The 24,257-nt window shown below is 45.3% G+C and overlaps 1 long non-coding RNA gene across 1 annotated transcript; it reads right to left on the bottom strand.

Annotated features, from left to right (window-relative positions):
- Window positions 1–313: 313 nt before the first annotated feature.
- Window positions 314–24,230, bottom strand: LOC149441044 (uncharacterized). Its single transcript, XR_016307448.1, has 3 exons — window positions 24,127–24,230; window positions 3,630–3,705; window positions 314–1,353 (listed from the first exon to the last, which is right to left on the bottom strand). It is a non-coding gene; the product is annotated as an uncharacterized LOC149441044 (long non-coding RNA).
- Window positions 24,231–24,257: the final 27 nt, after the last annotated feature.

The raw sequence follows: 24,257 nt of genomic DNA, 5'->3' as shown, positions 1-24,257 counted from the left end.
CAAAGCCCTCCAACTAAGAGCTGTGAATGGGCCCCCAAGGTCAGCCTGTTCAAGGATTCTTTGGAACTTTAAGGGCTCATGCACACTGGACTTTAACCTCCTCGGCGGTCTGATTATTTCCGATTTTTTGTGCTGAAAGCGGTACATTTTTTTGCATGGAAATATGTAGTTTTTTATTGTAGGCTGTAATTTTTAGGAATAACTCACTGAAATCTGTCCGAACAAAAGTCTAGTAAACATCCCGGATATGATAAAACTTGAAACACGAAATCATAAATTATAATTTAATAAATAATCATAAAAAATAATAATATAATAATAATACATTTAATTCAATAATATAATCAAACCAAAAACACTGAAATTTGAAATACAGAGGCAAATTCGCACATCGCTGAGCAAAGTCGCAAAATCGTTTTCAGTGTCTGATGAGGAATTTCCCCCACGAATCATTATCACTCAATTCTGCAAGTGGTTCTGATTTACTATCGCTGTTCTCTAGCTGATCTAAAACCGCTTTTGACGTAAAGGGATGCTTTATGGACGCCATGGACTTTTCTCAGTTTCCAGGCAGAAAGAACAGTCAAAATGCAGGCAGGGCGCCGGACAAAGCACTCGGGACAAAATGTATGTGAAATGGGTTGAAACCGCAATGTTTTACTATGAAAAATTTGTTTTGAAAAAAATTACATTTTTAAAAATTTTCAAATTTCCCGCCGCCGCCCGTACGTCCCGACGTCACAGGGACCGGAACACAGAAGCCGGATGTCGGCATCAGCCGGAGGAGATGGCCGGGGATGCTGCAGGGGACGCATCGCGGGAGCGAAGGACAAGGTAAGTGCTGCAGGGAATCCCTGAGCAACGCCGCATGGTAAGCCGAGTGTAGCTCGGGGTTACCAGTCTTGGTACTCAAATTGTACCCCGAGCTACACTTCTATGTTAGCCTATGTGTTCATGCACACACAAACGTTTACAGAAGTATTAGAAGAGGAACGTTTGCAGTGCATTTTTATTGTGGTACGGGAAACACGTATTTGGGTTTCTCAAACTGCGTTCTGGTGTGAAGGCACTGAGTGGCTCAGCCACTTATTATTAGGCATCTCCCAGTCACAGTGTAAATGAGTAAATTCTGTGCCTTTGTGTTCTAACAGGGGACCCCCCGCCAGAACACACTGATCAGCGCTGGCAGCCAATGGATCAGATGCAGGTAGGATGGTGGTTTTCTAGCACGCCCATTCGACAGAATCGCTGTGCTTTTTCATGCTGAATTGCACATACAGATTTATCAATTTTCCTTTTAATAGTGGATCAGATGTCAGAATCCTTGCTGAACTGCTGGTGAAAGTAAACTTGCTACATGAAAAAAGAAGGAATGATAAAGAACAATCACTACAAAGATCTCATTTACACAAAATAAGATGCACAGTGTACTGGACTAAATGTCATGTTAGGAAATATTGTGGTGTTCTTATTGGTAACAAATTCTACATGCAAGGCACTTAATGTGCATAACGTTATGTACATTTCTGAATATTTTGTTTTTTAAAGCTAAACTCCAGGCAAACAGTCTAATACAGGTTTTATTTCATGTAAATTGTGTGTGTGCCAAAGGATTTATAACTGTTCAGCCTCCTCTTCTGCACTGCATAGCCAACCCAGCCACTTTCGGACCAATGACGGAGAAGCACATTGATGAGACCAACCCTGTCTTCTCCCTTCTTGTAATTATGCTCACATATGTGCTGCGCAGCGCAATAAAGCCCCAGCTGTCCCAGAGTGCTCCCCATTCCTCTCCCAGTCTGAATTGTCCCCTCTGTACTTCTTCCACGTCTTCCTGTCAGCTCCTCCCCTGTTAGAAGCCCAATTTGTGAGAATTCCTATTGTTGAGCTCAGAAAAAGCTTAGCTGCTATGCCTTCACTTGTACAGTGAGCATGCCTGTTATACATAAACATACCAAAGTCTGTACATATATCTTTGGTTTTAATATTCTACTTGTGTGAAATGTTTTTTGTTTTTTTTTTAAATGTAGACACAGGGGGTCTCCAAACTTTCTAAACAAAGGGCCAGTTTGCTGTTCCTCATGTTTTAGAGGGGCCAGAGTGTGACCAGTGAGAGTAGAAAATGTCCCACATCAGTGGGGGGTAAACAATGCCTAAGGCTTGGTGGTCAGTGGGGGGTAAACAATGGCTAAGGCTTGGTGGTCAGTGGGGGGTAAACAATGGCTAAGGCTTGGTGGTTAGTGGGAGTAAACAATGGCTAAGGCTTGGTGGTCAGTGGGGGGTAAACAATGCCTAAGGCTTGGTGGTCAGTGGGGGGTAAACAATGGCTAAGGCTTGGTGGTCAGTGGGAGTAAACAATGGCTAAGGCTTGGTGGTCAGTGGGGGGTAAACAATGGCTAAGGCTTGGTGGTCAGTGGGGGGTAAACAATGCCTAAGGCTTGGTGGTCAGTGGGGGGTAAACAATGCCTAAGGCTTGGTGGTCAGTGGGGGTAAACAATGCCTCATCATTGGCTTTAGTGGAATAGTGCCCGATTGTTGGTATCAGTGGGAGGAATGGTGCCTCTTTGTTTGTATCTGTTGGAGGAATGGTGCCCTATCACTGGTGTCTGTGGGAGGAATAGTGCCCCATCATTGGTGTCTGTGTGAGAAATTGTGCCCTATCACTGGTGTCCCCACTGGTATCCCCCCAAGGGCTGGATAAAAGGCAAACTAAGGGCCACATCCATCCCACAGGCCACAGTTTGGAGACCACTGTGCTAATAGGTTATTTATTTTTGTCCTGCACATAAACAGAAAACAGACAGATGGATTGTGCACAGCACACCACGGAGCACACAACAAACATAGGAGAGCTGATAAACCCCCTCATCCTGCATAAGGCTAAGTTCATACTTTTTCTCTAAAAAGTGATCTGCAATGGATCCCTTTTCAGAGTGCGGCTAAGAAGCCACTGCCAATTGTTCAGGAGGTCATCCTGTCACCTCCTGAATGCCTGTTTATTTGCCTTTTTTATTGGACTCATGAGCTGCAACTGCAGGCCAAGCAGCTAGCAGTTGTGGCCTGGACCCATTGACTTGAATGGGCAAGTTTGAGAGGCATTGCTGCCTGTCAAATCATATGCCCCAGCAGGGGCGGACTAACAACTCATGGGGCCCCCGGGCAGTAGGGGATCATGGAGCCCCTGTGTCCTTACCCAAACTCAAAAAAGCCTATTAAAAAGGTACCAGGGGCATCTCATGGGGCCCCCTACTGACCCTGGGCCATCGGGCAGTGCCCGAGTTTCCAAATGGTCAGTCCGCCCCTGTGCCCCAGTAAATCTGCCATGGCCAAGACCTAAAGCCTCCACGGGCTGCATAGTAGGCTTTTGGTGGGGACGCTCAACTGCCTGTTTGCTTTACAGTGCATTGCTGCTGTATTGCTCCTTTTATTCGTCTCAGCTGTGAGTGAGCCTGTAAATGTGTACCTGGCAGTAGCAATTACAACGCTGATGTTATAAAAATGAAAAAAAGTGTATGCTGTCTGCATAGATCTCCTCTTTCATCTACTCCTGCATTATAAACCAGAAAATCTTAGGGTGGCAGGAATGACAAAATTGGGGTTTGTAACGTTTAGCAATAAATAATACTCACAATTACTTCACGTTAGATACAAATGTCCACAATTGTAGGTGGCAGCAAAGTGGCAGCAATCACTGAGACTCTGTATCTAAGGATAAATAAAAATTGAGTTGGTTAACATGCGATAAATTGCTGCAATAAAAAATACTTTAAAAAAAAAAAAAACATGCCTCAACTTGCATTGATGGGTGTTAAAAATGTACTAAAATGCGCATCCACAGGTGTGACAAGTCATAAATGGCAGTTCCCATAGTTCTACCTTACCAGGTTTTAACTCAGCTAACTTACACATGTAAACTGTCACCGCTGGCCACCTTCAATACCGGACACTTTCACCCCCTTCCTGCCCAGGCCAATTTCCAGCTTTCAGAGCTGTAGCACTTTAAATGACAATTGCGCGGTCATGCAACACTGTACCCATATGACATTTTTTCATTATTTTCACACAAATAGAGCTTTCTTTTCATGGTATTTAATCACTACTGGGTTATTTATTTTTTGCTAAACAAACAAAAAAAAAGACTCTTTGAAGTGAAAAAAAAAAAAAAAAAGCATTTCTTCGTTTTTGTTATAAATATTTGCAAATAAAAAACCTCTCTTCATAAATTAAGCTCAAAATGTATTCTGCTACATTTCTTTGGTGAACATAACCCAAATCAGTGTATATTATTTAGTTTGTCGGAAAGTTATAGGGTCCACAAACTATGGTATATACAGTGGGGATCGAAAAAGCTGAAGTTAAAGAGAGGATGGCTTCTACAAATGGATAATGATCCTCAACACAGCTCGAAATCCACGGGAGATTACATCAAGAAGCGTAAACTGAAGGTTTTGCCATGGCCTTCACAATCTCCTGACCTCAACATCATTGAAAATCTATGGATAGACCTTAAAAGAGCCGTGCGTGACAGACAGCCCAGAAATCTCAAAGAACTGGAAGACTTTTGTAAGGAAGAATGGGCAAAGATACCTCAAACAAGAATTGAAAGACTCTTGGCTGGCTACAAAAAGCGTTTACAAGCTGTGATACTTGCCAAAGGGGGCAGTACAAGATATTAACTCTGCAGGGGGCCCAAACTTTTGCAGACGCCATTTTTTTGTTTTCTGTTATTTTGAAAGTGTAAATGATGGAAATAAAATCTAACTTTTGTTGACATATTATAAGAATGTCTAATCTGTAATTTGATGCCTTTTGGAGATTTTTCCATCTTTCCTTGGCTTCTTTATGCACATTAATACAAATTTTTAGCTGGGGTGCCCAAACTTTCGATCCCAACCAGACAGACAGACAGACAGACAGACAGACAGACAGACAGACAGACAGACAGACAGACAGACAGACAGACAGACAGACAGACAGACAGACAGACAGACAGGACATATATATATATGTATAGATTAATCCTGATGTATAAAAACGGATCCACTGCAGAATATATGCAGATACATTGTTATGCCAACTCACCCAAGGTAAGCAGTGGTGTCCTCAGGACCAAACTAACGGATTACAAAAAAACAAACATGTGAGTAAAGACCCCACTAGATAAGAAGTCCTCAAGAGAACAAATCTGTGGCTTAAAAACAATGTATTTATTGAAAGATACCAAATATCAAAAAGGCAAAATTCCCTCCACCTTACACAGTAAAACAATATGACAACGTTGTCGTGTGTTAATCCTGATGTACGGACAGCCGATCTCATACTAGCACATCACGAAAGACCTACCTTGAAACAAAGCCCTCTAGCAGGGCGCTGTTACCGCTGACAGGGCTTCCAAACTCACCCGGTCTTCCTTCCATGTTCACATGCAATTTGAATGGCCGAGCCGCGATGACGTCACTCCTATGCATGCGTACGGGAGTCATGGCCGCAGCACAGAGCTCTGAAAGGATGACGAGTATTCTGTTTCTTCAGAGCACATGCGCCGGTGACGTTACCGGTGAATATCTCTGAAATGGTGCACATTTAGGAGATATTCACTTTACCTAGAGGTAATCTTTATAAGCGGAGGGTAAAAGCGGAGTTTACGATCCCTTTAACCACTTCAATACCGAGCGCTTTCACCCCTTTCCTGTCCAGGACCATTTTCAGCTTTCAGTGCTGTCACACTTTGAATAACAATTAGTCAGTCATGCAACACTGTACCCAAATAACATTTTTATAATTTTGTGAAACAGATAGAGCTTTTTTGGTGGTAGCTTTTTCTTTTGGCGGTATTTTTCGCTCCATAAGACGCACTTTTTTCCCCCCAAAAAAGGGGGGGAATGTCAGTGCGTCTTATGGAGCGAATGTAAAGCGGCCGGTCCGGTATTTCTGCCGCCACCATGTCAGAATACTGGGCCGGCCGCTCAGCTCTTCTCTCCTGCAGGACCTTACCTGTTCCTCGCTCCAGCGCTGCAGTCTTCCTGCGGCGGCTTCTGTGACAGCCGGGTGCCCACAGCGCATGCGCGAGAAGCACTGCGTTTTGTGAATGGTCCGGTGTCTTCTGGGACACGACAGGTCCCAGAAGGCTCCGGGCCATTCACAAAGCGCAGCGCTTCTCGCGCATGCGCAGTGGGCACCCGGCTGTCACAGAAGCCCCCACGGGAAGAAGGAAGGACAACTCCGCGGAAGTGGGAGCGGGTACCTTTCAAATTCAGGTACCCGCTCCCCCTCCCTCCCCAAAGGTCTGCAGTCTCTGGCCATCTGTATTATGTCCGCAGTCTCCGGTCATCCCCTGTACTGTGTCCGCAGTCTCCGGTCATCCCCTGTACTGTGTCCGCAGTCTCCGGTCATCCCCTGTACTGTGTCCGCAGTCTCCGGTCATCCCCTGTACTGTGTCCGCAGTCTCCGGTCATCCCCTGTACTGTGTCCGCAGTCTCCGGTCATCCCCTGTACTGTGTCCGCAGTCTCCGGTCATCCCCTGTACTGTGTCCGCAGTCTCCGGTCATCCCCTGTACTGTGTCCGCAGTCTCCGGTCATCCCCTGTACTGTGTCCGCAGTCTCCGGTCATCCCCTGTACTGTGTCCGCAGTCTCCGGTCATCCCCTGTACTGTGTCCGCAGTCTCCGGTCATCCCCTGTACTGTGTCCGCAGTCTCCGGTCATCCCCTGTACTGTGTCCGCAGTCTCCGGTCATCCCCTGTACTGTGTCCGCAGTCTCCGGTCATCCCCTGTACTGTGTCCGCAGTCTCCGGTCATCCCCTGTACTGTGTCCGCAGTCTCCGGTCATCCCCTGTACTGTGTCCGCAGTCTCCGGTCATCTCCTGTACTGTGTCCGCAGTCTCCGGTCATCTCCTGTACTGTGTCCGCAGTCTCCGGTCCATCTCCTGTACTGTGTCCGCAGTCTCTGGTCCATCTCCTGTACTGTGTCCGCAGTCTCTGGTCCATCTCCTGTACTGTGTCCGCAGTCTCTGGTCATCTCCTGTACTGTCCGCAGTCTCTGGTCATCTCCTGTACTGTCCGCAGTCTCTGGTCATCTCCTGTACTGTCCGCAGTCCATTGGTTCAGAATATTTTTTTTCTTGTTTTTCTCCTCTAATACCTAGGTGAGTATTATGGTCAGGTGCGTCTTATGGAGTGAAAAATACGGTAATCACCACTGAGTTTTTTCTCTAAACAAATAGAAAAGACCAAAAATTATTTTTGGTTATAAAATGTTACAAATAAGTCATTTTTTTCTTCACTGAGGCGTGCTGATGGGCAGCACTGAGAAGCTGCACTGATGATCAGTGCCCTGATTACGAGTGTAAACAACGTACTCACTGTGTCCTGTCAGATTGGCCAGTTATCAGCTCTCCTTTCCTCACACAGACACAGCACTTGAGGAAAGGAAATGTCGATAACCAGCCAGTCTATTTATATGTGATCAGCTGCAATTGGACACAAATGATCACATGGTAAAGGGCCGCTGTGATTGGCACTTTACTGCGATCAGCTGTGTCCAAAAGACACAGCGGTCACAGAGTGCGCCTGATGCACGCCCCAGGGCGTGCGTGGGAGGTGAGCACGTTGGAGAATGTCCATGGATGTTCTCCCAGAATTGGACAGCTGCACTGTAGCCATCTTTCAGATATAGTGGGTCAAGAAGAGGTAATGAAAGAAGAGGAAGAAGAGTGGAGCTGTCTGATCCCAGGACCACTGCACTGGCTGTGTGGGCAGCGATAGCTAAATCCATGGAGGCAAGTGCAACAGGGCTCCCTGGGTTGTTTAGGGTGTAGGGTGTTATCCCACCTGGCGGTATTCCCAAGTGTAGCTCGGGGTAAAGTTTCAGTACCACAAGCGGTAACCCCCCCCCGAGCTACACTCGGGCTTACCATGCGGCGCTACTCCGCAATCCCTCGATCACTTACCTTGTCCTGCGCTCCTGCGATGTCCCCCCTGCAGTGTCCCCGGCAATGTAATCCGGCGGATGCCGGCATCTGTCATCTGGGTTCTGTCCCCTGCGAGCGTCGGGACGTACGGGGGACGGAACGGCGGGAAATTTGAAAATGACAAAAAGTGACATTCACTAAAATCACTAAAATCACATAGTATAACATTCCTGTATCAAACCATTTCACATACATTTTGTCCCGAGTGCTTTGTCCGGCGCCCTGCCTGCATTTTGTCTGTTCTTTCTGCCAGGAAACTGGGAAAAGTCCATGGCGTCCAAAAAGCGTCCCTTTAGGTCAAAAGCAGTTTTAGACCGGCTAGAGAACAGCGATAGTAAATCAGAACCACTTGCAGAATTGAGTGATAATGATTCGTGGGGGAAATTCCTCATCAGACACTGAAAACGATTCTGCGACTGAGCTCAGTGATGTGTGAACTTGGCGCTCTATTTCAAATTTCAGTGTTTTCGGATTGATTATATTATTGAATTAAATTTATTATTATTATATTATTTTTTATGATTATTTATTAAATTATAATTTATGATTTCGTGTTTCAAGTGTTATCATCCCCGGGATGTTTACTAGACTCTTGTTCGGACAGATTTCAGTGAGTTATTCCTAAGAATTACAGCCTACAATAAAAAAACACAACATATTTCCATGCAAAAAAATGTACCGCTTTGAGCACAGAAATATGGACATAATCAGACCGCCAGGGAGGTTAATTCACTATTTCATTTTACTTACACCATAAGGCTTGATAGACACTAGCATTTCCTAATGGCACTAAAAATGGCAGTTCTTGGTGCTGTAAGGAGACGCAAGCCTTAATTTAGGTTTTCTAGTGCATTCCATTGTGATTCTATTAAGTGATATGCTCATTTGTCCCAGGTGCTCCTCAATATGCATCCTTGTACCTCTGATGCCGGCTTTCCTGACTGGCAGAATAGGAATACTTCTAGCGGCTGTAGCCAAGACCAGTAATTGAATGATAAAAATCTGACAGGCTGGTTGATGGATCGACTAGAGTACAATCAGCTTGCCTGTATCAAACCTTGGCCTGTCCCTGCTGAAAAGAACATTTGATCCATCTATGGCTGGCTTTAGTCTACTAAAAGCAAATAGGCTGCTCACTTTTCAGAGCAATTTGTCCCAGAACTTGGGGAATGTGTGTAAGTTTCAGGGTGGATAAAAATCAATGATTTAAAAAAAAAAAAAAAAAAAAAATCTGATTTTGTTGATTTAAATCGGATTTTGTTAAATCGGAATTTTTTTTAAATAAAATGCTTTTTGAGGAAAATATATTACCATCCAAAAGGTTATTCCATCATGAAATAAAGATTAGTTTTTTAATTATGTAGAATAAGGCTGTATATGTTTAATTTGTTTGGTAAATAAATCCCATGAATCCATTCACAATGTCGCTCTCCAGAGGTTTCTGTAGGATTATTGGGCAGTTTCTCTGCCTACAAGATATTATCACAGATGATTGGTTTACTTTTGCAGTTCTCAAAACTGAATGTGACTCAGCGGAGATCACAGGACTCTTCTTCACAGCAAAAATGTTATAACATGAACAGAGTTAAGAAAAAGACCTTCATCCTAACTTCTACAAACCTATGAATACAGAATCAACCCCTTCAGTGCTAAGTTTCAAGAAGTTCAGTGAATAGAATAGAAACAATATTTTTCTGATTGTTTGGAGTGGAATAGATCTGCACAAGAAGAAAGTGAAACTAAGTGCGAGGAGGGAGGGGCCGACAGTGCGAGGAGGGAGGGGCCGACAGTGCGAGGAGGGAGGGGCCGACAGTGCGAGGGGGAAGGGGCCGACAGTGTGAGGGGGAAGGGGCTGACAGTCTAAGTTTCTTCAAATATATATATTTTGTTTAGCCAAATTAGTTACCAAACATGGATGTTTAAGCAAATCACAGATGCTGGAATGTTATTGTTTCAGATGAATAAATCTATTTAAATTGTTATTATTAAGGAAATGATTATTTTTCTCCTTCCTAAGTACAACAGAAAAGTTGTCCAAATATGAATGATTAACCTATTAAACTGGGGATAAAAAAACTAATATGAAAAGTTGTTATTCTAAAAATCTTCATCTACTTGTATATTAAAGTTATACCAGCAAGAATTAGTCTTTATGTAGAAAACTAGGATTTACATCCAGCCTTACTGACTAGTGATTGAAATCAAATCCACCCTGATAAGTTTCATTATGGAAGCATACACAGCCATGTGTAAGGGAAATAGAAAAACAGCTCTGGGGCAAATTATTGGGTTAACAACCTTCAAGAAACAAATGATCCTCTGAAGTGCATAACAAGCAGGAACCATGAGCCCTGTGACACCAGTGTGGAGAAAAGTGCTACTGTAAACAAGATGCAGGAGATAAAAGTGGAAACTATCTTATCAATTTCTGACAAACTTCCACATGAGGAGTGCTGATATGCCTTTGTTCATACTAGTAAGTGCACTGTGAAGAGATGCTAGCAGAATTAAATATCTCTATATACACTGCTCAACGGAATTAAAGGAACACTTTTTAATCAGAGTATAGCATCAAGTCAATTAAACTGATCTGGTCAGTTAAGTAGCAGATGGGGTTGTTAATCAGTTTCAGCTGCTTTGATGTTAATAAAATTAACAACAGGTGCACTAGATGGGCAACAATGAGACGACCCCCAAAACAGGAATGGTTTTACAGGTGGAGGTCACTGACATTTTTTCCCTACTCGTCTTTGCTGACTGTTTTTCACTAGTTTTGCATTTTGGCTAGGGTCAGTGTCACTACTGGTAGCATGAGGCCATACCTGGACCCTACAGAGCTTGCACAGGCAGTCCAACTCCTCCAGGATGGCACATCAATACATGCCATTGCCAGAAGGTTTAATGTGTCTCCCAGCACAGTCTCAAGAGCATGGAGGAGATTTCAGGAGACAGGCAGTTACTCTAGGAGAGCTGGACAGGGCCATAGAAGGTCCTTAACCCATCAGCAGGACCAGTATCTGCTCCTTTGTGCAAGGAGGAACAGGATGAGCACTGCCAGAGCCCTACAAAATGACCTCCAGCAGGCCACTGGTGGGAATGTCTCTGGCCAAACAATCAGAAACAAACTTGACTTGCATTTGCCATTGTCAAGGTCCTACCTTTTTCCTGAGGTTATGTTACTCCATGTGCTGGCGTCCATCTTGGATTCTGCTGTGCATGATGGGAATCCTTTTTATGCCTTCAGGTCTCTGAGGTCCACCCCCCAGAGGGGCGTGGCTGATGACATATAAGCCTGTGGCCCGCACATGCTCTTTGCACTTGTGTCTTGTGTCACTATTACTCTGTTCTGACTCTCGTGACTCTCCTGGTATTCTGATTCGGCTTGTGACTTGACTATGCTTTGTATTCTCCTTTGATCTGACCCTCTGTTGCTAACCCGGCTCGTGACCTGTGATTCTCATCTGCTGTCCTGTACTGTTTTGTCCTGTTGTTGTTGACCCCGGCCTGTCTGACTACTCTTTTGTTTCTTCCACCAGCTACACGCCATTGGCGGCGGCCATTACCGCAGCTGAGGTGTCTCGGGGGCCGTGACCTGGTTCCTGGCTGCGTCAAGTCCATCCCCACCATCAGGGGCCCTGGTGAAGGGCAGCCTGGGACTTAGACTCCGCGCCCTGAGGGACTTCGGTCTGTGGGTGGTGGTTGTCGTCAGCCAGTGCGTTACATTGTTAGGCCTGCCTGTCCGTTCCTCGGCTCCTGCCCTGACAGCCATTGAACACCAGAATTGGCAGGTCGCCACTGGCACCCTGTGCTTTACACAGATGAGAGCAGGTTCACCCAGAGCACGTGACAGACGTGAAAGGGTCTGGAGAAGCCAAGGAGAACATTATGTTGCCTGTAAAATTGTTCAGCATGACCGTTTTGGTGGTGGTCAGTGATGGTCTGGAAAGGCATATCCATGGAGGGATGCACAGACCTCTGCAGGCTAGACAATGGCACCCTGACTGCCATTAGGTATTGGGATGAAATCCTTGGACCCATTGTCAGACCCTACACTGGTGCAGCGAGTCCTGGGTTCCTCTTGGTCCCTTTGAGAACGTGCTTTCGCAAGAAACGCATCAGTGCGGATCCTTGCCACGCTGACGTCACACCGCCGAGGCCGCATGTTGGTCGGGAGGCCATCTTCGAATTTCTGCATGTAAGCTGGATATTTTATTCTCCCTAATTTTTTTGGGATACTGTGCCAATAAACGTACTACACTATCAAATACCTCTGTTTGGTGGCTTGATTCTGAGCCATTTAAGGTGGTGTGCCATTTGGCACAGTCGGTGCACAGTGGTTGGAATCGTGTAAGGAGCTATCCCTGTATGCCGGATTGGTTTTGCTGCGAGGTCTGGAGTGCTTCCGTTGTGTGTGTGCCAGTGGAGCCCCCCCAGTCTGTGACCAGATCCATGATGACCACCAGGGTCCTCCAGGAGATTATTAATATTATATGTGCATTTAACTTGCGCTTCCGGTGAGTGCAAACATACCTCATTTCTTTACCACAAGTCACCTGCACCGAACTATTATGTCGCTGAAAGTGCTGTTATGATTCGGAGCATCATATTGATTAGTATTCGTTCTCATCCATTCACAAGTTTACTGGACTATTTTTGAAAGCACTATATTGAGTTTCATAATTTTTATGATATTGATTCATTTATATTTATTCTATATGGTTTATAGTTGATCACTATCATCTTTGTCACTATATTGATTGATGTATGTTCATCCATTCACATTTGCACTCGTCACCTCATTGACAATATTTTTTGGATTTCACTATTATTGCGCAGTCTAATTTTGCACCTTTTTGCACTTAGTCACTTTATTTATAGCGCTGCATATTTGTTTTATGGATTTTTGAGGATTAAGGGGTTTTATCCATTTATGCTAGCAGCTTATTTGTTCTGTGCGCTCACTCATTTCGCTTATTTTTATTATATATTTTATGAAAGCAGAGACCCTAAAGAATAAAATAGTTGTAGTTCCAATTTTTCATGTCGCACGATATTACCGCAAAAGGTCTAGGAAATGCAAAAGTCCACAGAAGCCACGGAGTCTCTTGCGTCTAGCCACATATCCCAGATTTTACCAAATTTGTGTGGACAACCTCTTGACTCAAACAAATTTATACAATGGGATCATTTTGTTAACTATATGCTTCCAGAAATCAGATGTAGCTTGTGGAGACTTCCATTTGAGAAGAATTACTTTACATGCATAAAAAATTAGTAATCCCAGCAAAGTTCTCATAGCTCCAGCCATGGCTAGACGAGGACTAAACCTAACATGCATACATCCACCTTTAGGGTACAGAGATCATCATTACTGACTTTGTACATGGAGTTACCTCCAAGCAAAAAGATTAAATTGCTGGGCAATCCCAAAACACATGTAGGAATGTCACTGGATCTTCGGGGCAATGCCAAAATGTAGCGGAGGGGGAGGGATAAATCCTATGGAGTTTTTCGGGGGTGAAATATATTCTATGTAGTATTTTAAACCGGACTAAGCGATCTCTAGTTGACACCAATGACTGCATGAGATACTCCCAGATGTACTTCCAATCCTCAGTATCTAGCTCAGGTACCTCCTCCTACCAGCAGGAGAGCAGCCTATCTAGGCTTTCATGAACCGTCAGTAACAGAAATTTATATATACTAGACAATGATTTCACCAAATCGTCTGTATGCAATAAACATTCAAGTCCTGACATCTCTAAAGACATGGGTTAGTTACCAAACTGCTGCTGGAATGCATTACGTAGTTGGAGATACCTGAAAACCTCACAAATTTGTGGAAGATATTTGATCCCTTTAGACGCCCAGACATTAGGATCTGGACATCTGTAGAATTCATTAAGATGGGGATTCAGCCACAAAGACGTGTGTGGTGACCACTGGTTTGGGTTGGCAGGATGATACAATTGTCAAGCCTTAAAAAAAAAGTGATTTCGTGGAAATGGGTAAGGAACCAAAGCCCCTTTATATTGCAGGTTTTTCAATGCCTCAAAAGGAACCAAGATGTGGAACCTCAAGCACCACAGCAGCATTGCTCTCATCCGCCACCAGCCAGTTATAAGCAGAGCAGCAATATAGTAGGTATATAACCTAGGGCACGCTGGAGGGTAGCCGCTGTGTCCAGGGCCACTGGAGGGTAGCCAGTTTAAACCTGGACTGTCCAGAGTCCCAAATAAAGGAGGACATGGCCAAATCAAATTATTTACAATATTTCCTTGGGATCCATACCAGAACATGGTGTAAAATGTACAAAAAAGAAGGGAGCAGTTTCATTTTAAGATTTATTTTTCCTATGAGAGAGGGGGGAAGGGGTGCCTAAGCGGTCAAGCATTGCTTTGCTTTTTGCAATAGGGTTAAGAGGTTCAAGAAGCAATAATCAGAGATCCGGGGAGAAACCACCTCCCCCAAATATTTAGCAGAGAAAGTTCAATCTAAAGACAACTCTGGGTCTACTAGATCCTGTGCTTTATGGTCTATGGGTAAAATTTGTGACTTATCCCAGTTAACCTTCAAGCCGGATAAGAGGTAAAAGGAGTTAAAGGAGATTAAATTAAGTGCTTCCTCAAGGGAAGGCATGGGGTCATTAGGAAATAAGACGAAATCATTGGCATACAGTGCTACCTTCTCTGTGGTGGGGCCCTCTGGGATTCCTTTAATGAGAGGATTATTACGGACAGCCTGAGCAATGGGTTCCATGATTAATGCAAATAAGGCTGGAGAGAGGGGATATCGTTGTCTCATCCCCCTACCAATGGGAAACCGATCCGAAAGGGCTCCCCCCAAATTAATTTGTGCCAATGGTGATTTATAAAGGATGTTAATCCATCTACAGAAGTGTGGTCCAAACCCCATCACCTTCAAAACAGCCGCCATATAAACCCAATCAACCGAATCGAAAGCTTTGGCTACATCTAAAAAAAACAAGGATTCGTGAGACAGAGTAATTTGTGGGAAGTTGTATATGAGTAAAAATGCTCCGAAGATTAATATCCATGGTTTTTCCAGGTATGAAACCAGTTTGATCTATGCTGAGTAAAGCTCCTTTCACACGGGCGATTAGATTTAACTATCTTATTATTTATCTATGGATAATATTGCCTGCTGCTATCATCTGCAACACTCACTATTTCTGCAAAGTATTCCTTCCAGGGTGGATAAAAATCAATGATTTTTTTAAAAAAATTAAAAAAAAAAAGAAAATCGGATTTTTTTTTATTTAAATCGGATTTTTTTTTATTTAAAATCAGATTTTTTTTAAATAAAATGCTTTTTGAGGAAAATATATTACCATCCAAAGGTTATTCCATCATGAATTAAGGATTAATTTTTTAATTATGTAGAATAAGGCTGTATATGTTTGATAAATAAATTCCATGAATCCATTCACAATGTCGCTCTCCAGAGGTTTCTGTAAGATTATTGGGCAGTTTCTCTGCCTACAAGATATTATCACAGATGATTGGTTTACTTTTGCAGTTCTCAAAACTGAATGTGACTCAGCGGAGATCACATGCCTCTTCTTCACAGCAAAAATGTTATAACATGAACAGAGCTAAGAAAAAGACCTTCATCCTAACTTCTACAAACCTATGAATACAGAATCAACCCCTTCACTGCTAAGTTTCAAGAAGTTCAGTGAATAGAATAGAAACAATATTTTTCTGATTGTTTGGAGTGGAATAGATCTGCACAAGAAGAAAGTGAAACGAAGTGTGAGGAGGCAGGGGCCGACAGTGCGAGGAGGCAGGGGCCGACAGTGCGCGGAGGGAGGGGCCGACAGTGCGCGGAGGGAGGGGCCGACAGTGCGCGGAGGGAGGGGCCGACAGTCTAAGTTTCTTCAAATATATATATTTTGTTTAGCCAAATTAGTTACCAAACATGGATGTTTAAGCAAATCACATATGCTGGAATGTTATTGTTTCAGTTGAATAAATCTATTTAAATTGTTATTATTAAGGTAATGATTATTTTTCTCCTTCCTAAGTACAACAGAAAAGTTGTCCAAATATGAATGATTAACCTATAAAACTGGGGATAAAAAAACGAATATGAAAAGTTGTTATTCTAAAAATCTTCATCTACTTGTATATTAAAGTTATACCAGCAAGAATTAGTCTTTATGTAGAAAACTAGGATTTACATCAAATCCACCCCGATTCCTTCTATCACTTCTTATCCTGGAGTCATCTAACCTATTTTTTAAATGTTCCATCAGCTATTGTTGGAGGGCAGTCCTGTGGTTTACGCCATACCTGATTATAATAAAAAAATGTAAACACTGAAAAAAACTTTATGGTTTGTAGAGAAATGACGCATGAATCCTGATCCTCAAAGTTCTATGCGATTATGTTTTCCTAGAACCGTCTCAAGCGTACCTGCAATTGTAAGGTGTGCAAGTATTTCAGACAATGGAACGGAAAGTAAAGCAAACCAAGATACAAATGCAGAGACAGTTTCTCCTGATGAAAACCACCTACTCAAGCACCTGTGGTATGTTTCTTTCAAAAATGTCACAATTGTCATGTCACAATCACTCTGTTGTTGACACCTTCAAAAAAATGGCAGCTGGTGTTGGTGCAATGACATATTTGTAGAAAAGCATAATCTGTAATATTATAAATTTATAGGAAAATTTAGATTAGAGAGTCCAGTCAAGTTCCACCACCCATCGAACACGCCGCACTCAGCATGAGCCTCCTATTGAAGAATATTTGAATTGCCTACTTGAAGAATTGAAAAACCAATCGCAAGCTTCTGCCTCACAAGTTGATGATGAATAATTTACTATCGCAGACCCTGATGTGATGTTTTGCAGAATGTTACTGTCTGTAATCAGAGAGGTCCCGTCTGATAAGCGTACTGAAGTTAAAGGGGATTCATGTGCTATATTATGTTCATAGTTTCCTCTTGCAAAGAGCAGCGCCCATTTCCTAGATTTCAGCCCTGGACACTGGGTTTAAATACACCTAGTGGCTCTAAATCACTACCCGGCCATCACTGTTATGATACACCTGCCGCAAGCCACCCTTACTCAGGACCCCTACCGATGTACACACCTTTCCAATCTAAGCAGGGTTTTTAACCACCTCCTGCCCGCCATATAGTCCACTGATGAGCGCAAGGTGGTTCTCTCGTTCCGATAGGACGTCATATGACGTCCTTCCATTCTCACCACGCATGCACGGCTCAGGGAGTGCGCGGCGATCAGCGGTGCGCTGTGTCCCTCGGACACAGCGGATCACCGATCCACAGAAAGAGCCGAAGATGTCGGCTCAGTCATGTGATCAGCTGTGCCCAATCACAGCTGATCACATGTAAACGGGGAAATGCTGGTTATCGACATTTCTCTCCTCTCGAGAGGAGAGCGGATAATCGGCATTCCGCGGAGGGGACATGTACATTGATCATCAGGGCACTGATGATCAGTGTGGCCCCAGAAGTGCCACCTGTCAGTGTCCATCCATGCCACATATCAGTGCCTACCAGTGCACATCAGTACCACATATTAGTGCCCATCTGAGCTGCCTTTCAGTGTCACCCATCAGTGCCAGTCAGTGCTACCTATCAATGCCAATCAGTGCTGCCACTCAGTGCCATCTATCAGTGCCGCCTATCAGTGCTTCCTGTCAATGCCCATCAGTGCCACCTACCAGTGCCTCCTCATCAGTGCCACCTATCAGTGTCCATCAGTGCATCTTATCAGTGGCCATCACTGCAGCCTCATTAGCGCACATCAGTGAAGGGGAAAAATCACTTATTTACAAAATTGTATAACAAAAACTAAGAAAAAAAGTTATGTTTTTTTCAAAATTTTCAGTGGTTTTTGGTTTAAGTAAAAATTAAAAACCCTGAGGTGATTAAATACCACCAAAATAAAGCTCTGTGTCAAAAAAATGATAAAAATTTCATATGGGTACAGTGTTGCATGACTGCGCAATTGTCATTCAAAGTGTGACAGCGCTGAAAGCTGGAAATTGGCCTGGGCAGGAAGGGGGTAGAAGTGCCCGGTAGGCAGGAAGGGGGTAGAGGTGCCCGGTAGGCAGGAAGGGGGTAGAGGTGCCCTGTAGGCAGGAAGGGGGTAGAGGTGCCCTGTAGGCAGGAAGGGGGTAGAGGTGCCCTGTAGGCAGGAAGGGGGTAGAGGTGCCCTGTAGGCAGGAAGGGGGTAGAAGTGCCCTGTAGGCAGGAAGGGGGTAGAAGTGTCCTGTAGGCAGGAAGGGGGTAGAAGTGCCCTGTAGGCAGGAAGGGGGTAGAAGTGCCCGGTAGGCAGGAAGGGGGTAGAAGTGCCCGGTAGGCAGGAAGGGGGTAGAAGTGCCCGGTAGGCAGGAAGGGGGTAGAAGTGCCCTGTAGGCAGGAAGGGGGTAGAAGTGCCCTGTAGGCAGGAAGGGGGTAGAAGTGCCCTGTAGGCAGGAAGGGGGTAGAAGTGTCCTGTAGGCAGGAAGGGGGTAGAAGTGCCCTGTAGGCAGGAAGGGGGTAGAAGTGCCCTGTAGGCAGGAAGGGGGTAGAAGTGTCCTGTAGGCAGGAAGGGGGTAGAAGTGCCCTGTAGGCAGGAAGGGGGTAGAAGTGCCCTGTAGGCAGGAAGGGGTAGAAGTGCCCTGTAGGCAGGAAGGGGTAGAAGTGTCCTGTAGGCAGGAAGGGGGTAGAAGTGCCCTGTAGGCAGGAAGGGGGTAGAAGTGCCCTGTAGGCAGGAAGGGGGTAGAAGTGCCCTGTAGGCAGGAAGGGGGTAGAAGTGCCCTGTAGGCAGGAAGGGGTAGAAGTGCCCTGTAGGCAGGAAGGGGTAGAAGTGTCCTGTAGGCAGGAAGGGGGTAGAAGTGCCCTGTAGGCAGGAAGGGGGTAGAAGTGTCCTGTAGGCAGGAAGGGGTAGAAGTGTCCTGTAGGCAGGAAGGGGGTAGAAGTCCCCTGTAGGCAGGAAGGGGGTAGAAGTCCCCTATAGGCAGGAAGGGGGTAGAAGTGCCCTGTAGGCTTGTGGTTAATGTTTATGTTAAAAAAAAGTTTTTTTATGCAACATTTCCACATAAGAACAAAGGTCTGATTGGGTTATGTGCTCCGGGAAAGGATGTGGGTTTGAAACAAGTTCACATTATTTGGAAGATTAACCCATTGCTTCTTGGTTGGTGGGATTAAGTTACAGTGGATATCAAAGATTCAATATAATGAGAGCGAGTGTGATTTGTGGTAATCATTGTTAGCATGCAAGTGGAAGACTTTAATGTTTGACTTTTTTATGTTGTACCTTTTAGCCCATAGATTCTATTACTGAGAACTGTGGAGCAAATGTTAATATTAACCTCTCAGCCTTCAATGGGTGAAACCATGTTAACGTAGAAGAAAGGAAAGTCGCCTTCATAGGAGGGCATGCAGTCTATTCTAACAGTTGAATTGAACAAGCTACAATTAGAAGCCAATTGGATACTAAGCACAACTGCGCCCGATTATGCGTGCTCCAGCTTTAGGCCTGGTTCACACCATGTGTTTTTTGGTGCATTTTGCATGATTTCCTATGGGACCTGTTCACATCTATGTGTTTTTTTTAGCTGTTGCTTTTTTGGAAAGGGTCAAGGACTTTTTTAAATGCAACACGGTGCGTTTTTGGTGCAATAGACTTCAATGGACATGCGGCAGAAATGCGTGTAGTCCATTTTTTTATAGGATAGAAAGGAAAGTATGACTTTGATGTGATTTTGGATTGGTGCGACTTTACAGTGGTTGCACAGGTTGAAGATTTTTTACATTCTATACATGAAGGTAAAAAAACTTCTGTGTGCAGCAGCTCCCTCAGCCCCCCACAATACTTACCTGGGCCTCATCGCGATACAGTGATGTGAACAACAGCCTCGGCTGTCCCGGGTCTCTGCTTCCTCCCTGGTTGAGACAGCAGTGAGAGCCACTGGCTCCTGCTGCTGTCAATCACAGCTAGTCAGCCAATGAGGAGAGGGGGCGGGGCCAAGCCACAGTTCCGTGTGTGAATGGACACAATGAGTAGAGGGTGCCCCCATAGTAAGCTGCTTACTGTGGAGGCACCTGACAGTCAAAAGGAGCCAGGAGAGCCTGCGGGGGACCCGACAAGAGGAGGATCCCGGCTGCTCTGTGCACTGCACACAGTAGGTAAGTATAGACATGTTTGTTATTTTACAACAAAAATGAACCTTTAGAATCAATTTAATGCAACATTTTTTTGCTAATAGGAAAGTATGACAGTTCTGTTCATGTAATGAGACTTTGATGCAACTATATGTTCTCTGGCATGCAAGTATCATCAAAGTAGCATCATAGTCACATCAAAGTTGCACCCAAGTCACATTCATGCGACACTCATCCAATGTGGCCGCCTCTGAACACAGAAAACTGTCCTCTGCTTTTTGGCCCTGTGAATTGAATCTAAAGCAGATTACTTACCTAATCCTCCCACAGGTTCCTCTGTTATGTTTGACTGCTCCCTGCAGCCTCCTCTCCCCTGTGCTCTGGAGGTCTAAGGTCCTCTGATGTCACCAAGACTAATGCAGGGTCTATAGCCTTGCACTGGACATGAGGACACAGAGATACAGTCTGCTCCAGCAACTGAGTGGAGTTTGGAGGGATCAGGTAAGTAAAAGTGCTCTAATGTTGGTGATACAAGCTTGGATTTTATTAACCTATTGCTGTGCAATTCAATCCAAACAATCCAATAGCCATAACTTCTGATCGATTTAGACATGATTGACTTTGGATTCCATCAAACGGAGTTGATCAGCCAGGATGAAAAATTGTTTGTTTTCTTTTTATTCGGATTTTATTTTTACATTTTTCCATAACACACGTAAAAAAGGAAAAAAACACAACAAAAAACAAACAATTTAACTATTAAAACAATAGCACTGTTCGTTTTCCATTGATCAGCAGCACTGAGATACTTTGTTCATGAATACAATTGGAATTCATTTCGCCATGATGAAGGATCAAATGGTAGAAACCGAGATGTGATTGATAACGTATGATTGTATGAAATCCACCTCCCTGTGTATGGCATATCAGTCAAATGGGCTGTCAACTATAGATCAATAAAAGCGTGAGAGGCCACCATTACCGCCCCCTAGAGTAGAGGTCTCTAAACTACAGCCCATGGGCCAAATATGGCCCGCTGCAGGATTTTATCCAAACCACTGATGTAAGAGGAGATGCTGGTGTAATGGGGGACTCTGAAGGGGACCCTGATATAAGGGGGGCTCTAATAATAACCCTGATGTAAGAAGGGAGTGTCATTTAAGGATAGACCCTAATGTAAGTTAGACTCTGATATAAGGGGGACTCTGATGCAAAGGAGGCCCTGATGTAAGGAGGACTTGGATGAGGACCCTGATGGAAGGGAGGGGGCTCTCATGCAAGGATGGACCCTGATGTCAGTTGGACTCAGATATAAGGGGGGACCTTGATGGAAGGAGGGACTCTGATGGGTTCAACCATGCAAGAACAGACCCTGATGTAAGGGGGACTCTGATGAGGATTCTCATGCAAGGATGGACCCTGATATTGGACCCTTTTGTAAGGAGAGACTGAGATGGGGATTCTCATGCAAGGATGGACCCTAATGAGGACCCTGTTGTAAGGGGAGACCATGATGAGGATTCTCATGCAAGGATGGACCCTGATATAAGGGGGGCCTCTGATGGGGACCATGATGTAAGAGGAGACTCTGATGAGGATTCTCATGCAAGGATGACCCTGATGTAAAGGGGGCCTCTGATGGGGACCCTGATGGTACTCTCTTGAAAGGACAGACCCTGATGTAAGGGTGGGACTCTGATGGGGATTATCATGCATGGATGTACCCTGATGGGGACTCTGTTGTAAGGGGAGACTCTGCTGAGGATTCTCATGCAAGGATAAACCCTGATGTAAGGGAGGGGCCTCTGATGGGGACCCTGATGGTACTCTCTTGCAAGGACAGACCCTGATGTAAGGGGGGACTCTGACGGGGAACCTGTTGTAAGAGGAGACTCTGATGAGGATTTTCATGCACGGATGGACCCCGATGTAAGGAGGGACTCTGATCCAAAAGGGACCCCGATGTAAGAGAGGACAGTGATGGGCTCAAGTGCATTTGTAAATGTTTTGCTTTGTTTTACTGATTTTTTTGACCATGAAAAAAAAAACTTAAAGTACTATGTTTTGATTTATTTAAATGTAATTTATTTGTAACATTGAATATTTGTAAGGTATAATGTGGCCCCTGTACTGTACAGCGAGGAGCCCCCCTGCCCCAGACTACACAAGCCGTTAACTCTTGCAGGGGCAATAAAAACTTTGATTCTCTTAGAGTTCAGCTTTTACCACCAGTATGTATGCCGTGTGATGACACGTGTGGTGATATTATTACCTCGGTCTGCATACATGGGACTTCTTGTTGTAAACCGCGGCCTTCGACACTGTCGACCACCCCCTCCTCCTCAAGAAACTACACTCCCTCGGCCTCAGATTCTGCTCTCTCCTGGCTCTCCTCCTACCTATCGCAGCGCTCCTTCAGCGTTACCTATAATGCTACCACCTCCCCCTCACTCCCCCTCTCTGTTGGGGTCCCCCAAGGCTCCGTCCTCGGGCCCCTTCTCTTCTCCATCTACACCTCCTCCCTTGGTCAACTCATACACTCTCACGGCTTCAACTACCACCTCTATGCTGACGACACACAAATCTATCTCTCAACCCCCCACCTCACCCCCTCAGTCTCCGCCCGAATCACACACCTACTGAGCGACATATCAGACTGGATGTCGCTCCACTTCCTTAAACTGAACCTCTCCAAAACTGAGCTCCTAGTCTTCCCCCCAGCCCGGACCCCACCCCCCATTGACTTCATCACGTCCAGCAACGCCACCATCAGGCCCGCCCCGCAGGTCAGAGTACTTGGTGTCATTCTGGACTCCAACCTATCCTTCCAGCCCCAATCACTAACAACCTCATGCAGACTCCACCTCCGCAACATCGCCAAAATCCGCACGTTCCTAACCCCAGAAACCACTAAACAGCTCATCCACTCCCTCATCATATCACGACTCGACTACTGCAACTCCCTCCTCACTGGCCTGCCTCGCCGCTGGCTATCCCCGCTTCAGTCCATCCTGAATACGGCTGCCAGACTCATTCACCTTTCCAACCGCTCCATCTCCGCCACCCCCCTCTGCCAATCCCTCCACTGGCCTCCACCCCCCTCTGCCAATCCCTCCACTGTCCTCCACCCCCTCTGCCAATCCCTCCACTGGCCTCCACCCCTCTCTGTCAATCCCTCCACTGACCTCCACCCCCCTCTGCCAATCCCTCCACCCCTCTCTGCCAATCCTTCCACTGGCCTCCACCCCTCTCTGCCAATCCCTCCACTGGCCTCCACTCAGTGTCCGCCACCCCTCTCTGCCAATCCCTCCACTGGCCTCCACTCAGTGTCCTCCACCCCCCTCTGCCAATCCCTCCACTGGCCTCCACTCAGTGTCCTCCACCCCCCTCTGCCAATCCCTCCACTGGCTTCCGATTGCTCAACGGATCAAATTCAAAATCCTAACACTGATGTACAAAGCCGTCCACCATACTGCCCCGAACTACATCACCGACCTAATATCCAAGTACCACCCAACACGCACACTCCGCTCCTCACAAGACCTCCTTCTCTCTAGTTCCCTGGTCTCCTCCTCCCATGCCCGCCTCCAGGACTTCTCCAGGGTGTCACCCATCCTCTGGAACTCCCTGCCCCAACCCATCAGATTATCACCTACTCTCCTCTCCTTTAGGCGCACCCTGAAAACCCATCTCTTCAGGGAAGCCTACCCCACCCCCTGCTAACTTGCCGACCTCCTCCACTCTTCCTACCACTCCATCCCCCACAGCTATCTCCTCCTGTGCCACCATCCCCTCCCTCCTAGACTGTAAGCTCCAAGGATCAGGGCCCTCGATCCCCTCATGTTCTGCATTGTATTGGTATTGTTCTGTCACATGTTCTGCCCCCCTTTGTAATGTACAGCGCTGAGCGAACTATTGGAGCTTTATAAATACTGTATAATAATAAATATTGTTTCTGTCCCTATCAGACCTCCATGTGACACTCCCAGACATGCCATCCTATAGTGTCTCTGCCTACCTGTCCTCTCCTTCACTCATCATTCACCATTCAGATTCCAGTCCTTCTCCTCTCCATACAGACAGCATGTCCTTCGCTGACACTACTTCCTGGTCACATGGCCATCACATCACCAATCCCAGCATGCTCCT

Source organism: Staurois parvus, unplaced genomic scaffold (genome assembly GCF_062004578.1).
Source record: "Staurois parvus isolate SC_StPar_1 unplaced genomic scaffold, SC_StPar_1.0 ptg001034l, whole genome shotgun sequence".
NCBI classification, from domain to species: Eukaryota; Metazoa; Chordata; class Amphibia; order Anura; family Ranidae; genus Staurois; species Staurois parvus.
The sequence above is the reverse complement of the archived record's forward strand: the minus strand, read 5'-3'. Positions and strand labels throughout refer to the sequence as shown.